The sequence below is a fragment of the Psammomys obesus genome, unplaced genomic scaffold, assembly GCF_907164565.1.
Source record: "Psammomys obesus unplaced genomic scaffold, mPsaObe1.curated_primary_1811, whole genome shotgun sequence".
In the NCBI taxonomy this organism is placed as follows: Eukaryota; Metazoa; Chordata; class Mammalia; order Rodentia; family Muridae; genus Psammomys; species Psammomys obesus.
Window position 1 is genome coordinate 707,267 of NW_026596396.1, and position 6,216 is coordinate 713,482.

A 6,216-nucleotide genomic window follows, 5' to 3' on the forward strand; every position below is an offset into this window, starting at 1 on the left:
TCTCCTTGCTTCTTTGCTCATTTTATCTTGTCTCATGGATTTAAATGTCATCTAATAACAAACAAATGGTTAAAGAAAACCAAATTCTGACCTCCTCCTTCACCGAATCCACTTGTTTTTCACAATTCCCAGTTTCTTGGGGCACAAACTTTGGTCATTCTTGTTTCCTTTTCTACTATCTCACATCCAATCCATCAGCAAATCCCGATAGTGCAGCCTTGCACAAGAATGCACACACTGACAACCTCTTATCTCTCTGCAATCCTCTCAATCCAAGCTTCCAGTTATCTCTTGCCTGGGTTGCTAAAACCATCTCCGGGGAGTTGTTTGTCTTTCCATCTTTGCCCTCTGGTGTAACTTAGTGGCCAGTCATCTCAAGAAAGCAAGCACATCCTGTTGTTGTTTTTCCCTACCCCCTTCTTTCCCATGCCGCCCAAGCCATGGATGAATTAGGAATAATAGTCACAATCTTAACATGGCTGGACAGGATCTGGGCCACGGTGAGGTCTCTGACCTCAGTACCAACTTCTGTCTTCTTTGCTCACTGTTTACACTGTACCACTAACTCCTGGTCCTGCCAGGGCTCTCTAACCACCTTCCCACTTGCTTCCCCCTTTACCTGAACTATATTAGCACCCTTCCTCTGGGCACTGCCACAGCCTTGTCTCTCACTTTTTTCAAGTTCTTTCTCAAGCGTTTACTTCTCTCAAGATCTGCTCTTGTGACTCTATTTTAAGTTGCAACTCTCGTGATTCCTTTTTATACCTCTTGACAGCTATTTCTTCCATAGCACTTTCTTTCCCTGTATACCACATAGGTTTCTTATTTATCTGATCACCATTCACCTTCACTTCCATTCCTCCAAAGCAGGGTATCAGTGACAGCACAGACTTCTGATGCATATCCTACAGTGTAACTTGACACAGCATACTCTGTGTACTCATTTTATAAACAACTGACTATGCCACCTTAAGATGGATGTAGTGGTCCAGCTTTTTTGTGAGGTAGTTGTTTTAGCCTTTGTAGGTTTGAAGCTTAACATTTCACTTTAATTTTTCATTATTTTTACCTCCATTTTACTTTAGAGCTAATTTACCTATCCTTATATAGTCAGATTCTGGAGGTTAACAGAGAAATGGATGAACAATAACAAAAATTGGAACACTTTCTTCTTAAGTTATCATTGAGTTGAGGAAAACTAGATAATGATTCACTGAATTACTATTCTGTGTATACTAATGCTACTTAAAACACCTTCAAAAATATGTTAAAATGAGACAATCAGGACAAGATATATAAATGCAAAAATTAAATGGAACTAGGGAACTAGAGGAGAGGTATCTTAGTCACTGTTCTATTACTGTGAAGAGACACCATGACCATAGCAACTCTTACAAAAGAAAGCATTTCACTGAGGGTGGCTTACAGTTTCAGAGGCTTAGTCCATTATCATGGCAGGGAGCATGGTAACACACATGCTGGAGCAGTAGCTGAGAACTACATCCTGACACTCAGCAGCTATTTCTAACGAGGGAAATCACTTGCTTGTGTCCCTTGACTTCTTCTTCTGCAAAATTGGAAGGATAAAAAAAGTCTCTTCTTAACTCCGAAGGTGGAGTGAGGATAGGAGAAAAGAGATGTGAAAATATCATGAGAGTAATGTTAAATCTCACATATATTGTGGGGATTTCCTGAATCTCTAAAGTGATCTGACCAGCATGGCAACAAATTTTATAAATGAAAAATTGCATTTTCATCCATTTATTTTAATTTTATGTGTGTAAGTGCGGACAGTCATGTGCTACAGTGGGACTATGGAGGTTATTGAGCAAATTGCTGGGGTTGGTCCTTTCCTTCCACAAAGTGGATCTAGGAGTGTAACTCAGCTTGTGAGGTTTGGTCCTTTACCTGTTGAGCCATTTCACCCATTAATGGATGAATCTTTGACACTGAAAGATGCAGAGTGCCTTCAACATTTTTCAGGATTCATAGAGATTTTGATTTAAAATCATCAAATTGCTCCATATAAATTTGTAGTACAAAATGGCAGAAGTATGTTTAGGGTCACTTCAGAACATATTAGAAATTTTGTCTTAAATCACAAGCCAAGATTTATTGAACTATTTTTATGCAATGCAAATTAGCAATCTCAATAGCCATTTTTTAAATCAAGCATTCCAATACAATACAATCTCAGAAACCAGTTTGATGCTTACATGCTGAGAAATGGTTGTAGGAAAGTATTGTCTTTTTTTTTTTTTTGAGATAGAGTTTCATGATGTAGCCCAGGCTCTTCTTGAACTTTCTGTGTAGTCAAAGATAACCTTGATCCCGATTCTCTTACTTCTACCTCTAGAATGCTGGGATCACAGATATACATAATCTTATCCAGTTTATGTAGTGCTGAGGATTCAAACCCAGATCTTTGTATGTCCTGGTTAAGTACTCTACCAAGTGAACTACATCCATGGCCCTAAAAAGTCTTTGTTATCTGAACTCAGATTATTCTCTCTCTCTCTCTCTCTCTCTCTCTCTCTCTCTCTCTCTCTGTGTGTGTGTGTGTGTGTGTGTGTAGCAACAGAAAGCTTTGTACACACAGTAAGAGAGAGAGAGAGAGAGAGAGAGAGAGAGAGAGAGAAAGTGTGATTCACAGCATGAAACACTCTTGAGTGTCAGCCTGAGTATTTGTGGCATTGCATAACAAAATGGTGTGTGCAGTGCTATGTGAGCATGTTGTGTGCTCCGAACTGAGACTACAGTGAAAGCAGGTAGTGTAACAAAATTCAGTATCGATAGAAACACCCTTGACTGATTAGTTCCTTGATTTTGAGTTAATTTTATTTGCTGTACATTCAGGAACCCTTTACTGCTGTCAGATTTTCCTTGATCCTCAAATTCAGTTATCTGACCCCCTATAAAGTTGTGATCACCAGTTTCATAAGCTGCGAGCTGGGGGAATCTGTTCATTGTCTTTTAATCTGTCCCAGAGTTCTAAAACTAACCTTGACATTTCGTGAACATTCTTGAGATTTTGCTTTAAAACAAATATCCCAGCCACTACAGTGCATGCTTAGCATATGCAAGATTTAACCCCTTACCACAAAATAAAGATAAAGTTGTCATTGGGAGATAGCACAATAGCGGAACAACAACAAAATATATGACAAACAAAAACAGTACCAGAAACATTCAGGCTTTCCTTTACACGGCCACATAGTCATCTAACGTTCTCAGCCTTTACTTGCAGTGGTAATTTGAAGGGGAAAGAAGTCCATGTACACATGATGCTTCAGAAGTCACACTTATGTTTTTTTTTTTTTTTGGAACATGACCATCTAAGTGCTACCTTTTCATTATATAGATAATTTAATTGTATTATTTCTTTAAAATTAACTTTAAAAACCTTTTAATGAATTCTTTCAGGATTTCGTGCAATATATTTTGATCATGTCCACCCCTTACTTCTCTTCTCCCTAACTCCTTCTTTATCCACCCTACCTCCCTACCTCCCCCAAATATGTGTCTCTTTTTTAAGTAATAACCCACGGAATCCAATGTATCCTGCCCATATATTCACAGGTTGGATTGTGGTTGACTCACCCTTCTTCAGAAACCATCAAGTTGCAATAGCACCTCAGTAAGGGGCGAAAACTCAGGAAGCCCTTCCTAATCCACGCCGGGATGTTGAATGGCTTGATTTTGTGTAGGGCTCACTTATGTAGGCAGCCATGGCTGCTATGAGTTCCTGAGTGTTCAGGAAACAATATTTTACTCTGGTCTTCCACAACCTTTCTTTGGCTTGTATAATCTTTCTGCCCCCCTTTTCTACGTGATCCTCGAGCCTTGACACGTGTGAAGGATGCACACATGTATACATGAGCGTTCTAGAGGTTGCCCTTGTGTCTGAGCCTTCCACTCCCCGACATTTATTCTCTGCATTTTGACCAGTTGTGAGTGTCTGCAGAAAAAAAAAATGTCTACTGCACAGAGGTACTTCTTTGATGAGGACTCAGAGCTGCACTAATCTAGAGGTAGAGAGATGCCTTTGAAGGCACTTAGATACTATGTCCGTTCAGCAGAATAAAACTAGGAGATTCACTATGTACCCCAGGCTGGCACAGAACTCATAACCCTTCTAGACAGGAGTCTAGAAAGGAGTGGGATTACACGAATGAGTTACCACGTCTAGCCAAGAATCTATATGTTTTGAAGAAACCGTTAACTTTGTCTTATTAGCACAACACTTTAATTTATTTGCTTTGAAAGATAGACATTTATATGCCCCCACAAATAGTTCCTCTTAAATCTAGGGATCTTAATCAAGGAATCTTCAGCATCACCACTGTCATCATCATCTTTGTTACTACCAGGTAACCTTTATTGAGTGTTTAATTTACTATAAATGTTCCAAATTGTTGATACATTTGAACATGATACACCCTTAAGAAATTAAGAAATCTGAAGATTTAAAATTGGTAATTTAATAACAAAGGGACAACAGCTACTATGGCTGGGTTGGTTTTGAGCCCACTCAGTCTCTGAAGAGTCCGCTGTCATTACTTTTTTCTTTTTTTCAACTCACAAAGGATGAACTGCATGTTTGTGTTTGTGTGTGCGTGTGTGCTATGGGGTAGGGTGTGTTTAAAAGTGGTCTTCAGTTGGAGCCCTCCAAACTGTTGGCGGTCAGTGGTGACACCAAGTGGCCATCTTCATGTATTGCAGCCCCTTCATAATTTGTATAGACCCCAGGCCTCTCAAATAATCCCACACTTCAAGCAAAGCCTCTTGCCTTTGAGAAATAAATTTGCTTCCAATCAGCATGCCCTTCTTCATACGCCTTTTATCCGAGGAAACTTTTTTTTTGAGAAAGTTGCCTGTAGTATAGTTCACGGGAGGCAGGGGGATGCTTCCTGATAGATCCACAAGAAAGCTCTTGTTCTTCCATCCTGCAGTGTTGAGGGGGGAAAAAAAGACAGAAAAAGAGAAACTTCTCAAACAACCACCGTTGATTTATGATTTTAAGGAAGAGTTATAACAAAAGAATTGCCTTGTTCAAAAGCTTTAACTGTTGGGCTTATTGGTAAACCATATCTAAACATGATTTCTTTTGAAAACTGAAGTTTAGTCTTCTCCCAAATCTTGCCATGGCTCTCTCTTTTTCTTTTGTGAGATGACCATGTTTTTCCTGTTATGTTTCATATTAAAATAAGTCAAAAGCTTGACTATGTTCAATTATGGATTTCTCTCTGGAGGCTTCACATGGGTTGGGCTCATATAAGATTTTACATTTCCAAACCCTTAGCTTGTCCAAAGTAGGCATTCAAAATTCACTGCACATACATGGCCTTACCCAGCCCTGGACCCTATATGCTACAATACTGATCTTCCAGGCAAGATATGCATATTGGTGCAATAGTGGCATGCTATAGGATAACTCCCAACTTTCTGACTGAATTTGAAGCCTGTACCACAGGAGGAAATTTTATGTCTGATATTTTAAGGCCATAGGTCCTTGGGTGTCACCTGCTATTTTTATTTGGCTAAATGATTGCCTTCTGAATATTAGTAATTATTACTCTAGCTCAGGGCTGCTCTCAACCTTGGTCAGAGGAGTTTCTCTGCACTGGGAAATAGTCAATACAGAGACTCATAACTGATCAAAGTTCTGAGAGGAGACTGAGTGATCAGCCCGAAATCTAAAAGACATAATTCTCACCACACTCCCAGTTAGGCCTAAGGACCATCATAGAAGAGGAGAGTGAAAAAATACAGAAGCTGGAGGGTGGATAGGAGTGCCACGAAATAATGGCTTCTGTACACAAGGCAGTTGTACTCACGAACAAGATCAAACCACTAAAATTCCCATGATAGATGGAAGAGATGATCTCCAGGATCTACTCCTTACACAGTTGTCATTGATAGCTTTCCGGGGAGAGAGAACCACTCTTTTTTGAGGGTGTGGCCTCTGTTAGGTTTTTCCTGGTCTGGTAAATGTTCCCACACTCATGCTTGTATGGGCAGCACTAATTGGATATAGTGGGTTAATAAAAAAAGAAGATTGGAAATTAGGAGGGAAGGTACTGAGGAAAATATAGGGAGAGTTGGAGGACACAAATGTGAGTGTATAAGATTACAGTTTATTGTATATATTTTTTTATTTGAGAAGTTCATATATATATATATATATATATATATATATATATATATATATATATA